Here is a 392-nt window from a genome sequence, read left to right on the forward strand (position 1 = left end):
CGGGAGCGGCCACTGCCCTCCAGTCTGGGCAACAGAGTGAGACTCCAACTCAAAAAAATATAAAAATAAATAAAAATAAAAAATAAACTAAATTAAAAGTGTTTGCCTTGGTCGGAAGCAGTGGCTTAAGCCTGTAATCCCAGCACTTTGGGAGGCCGAGGCAAGAGGATTGCCTGACACCAGGGGTTCAAGACCAGCCTGGGCAACTTAGCGAGACCTCATCTCTACAAAAAATCAAAAAATTAGCTGGCATGGTGACTCAACACCTGTAGTTCCAGCTACTTGGAAGGCTGAGACAGAAAGATCGCCTGAGCCCAGCAGTTCAAGGTTGCGGTAGCCGTGAGTGTGCCACTGCACTCCAGCCTGGGAGACAGAGTGAGACTCCAACTCAA

The sequence above is a fragment of the Carlito syrichta genome, unplaced genomic scaffold (assembly GCF_000164805.1).
Source record: "Carlito syrichta isolate Samal-C Ts95f unplaced genomic scaffold, Tarsius_syrichta-2.0.1 Scaffold315142, whole genome shotgun sequence".
NCBI lineage: Eukaryota > Metazoa > Chordata > Mammalia > Primates > Tarsiidae > Carlito > Carlito syrichta.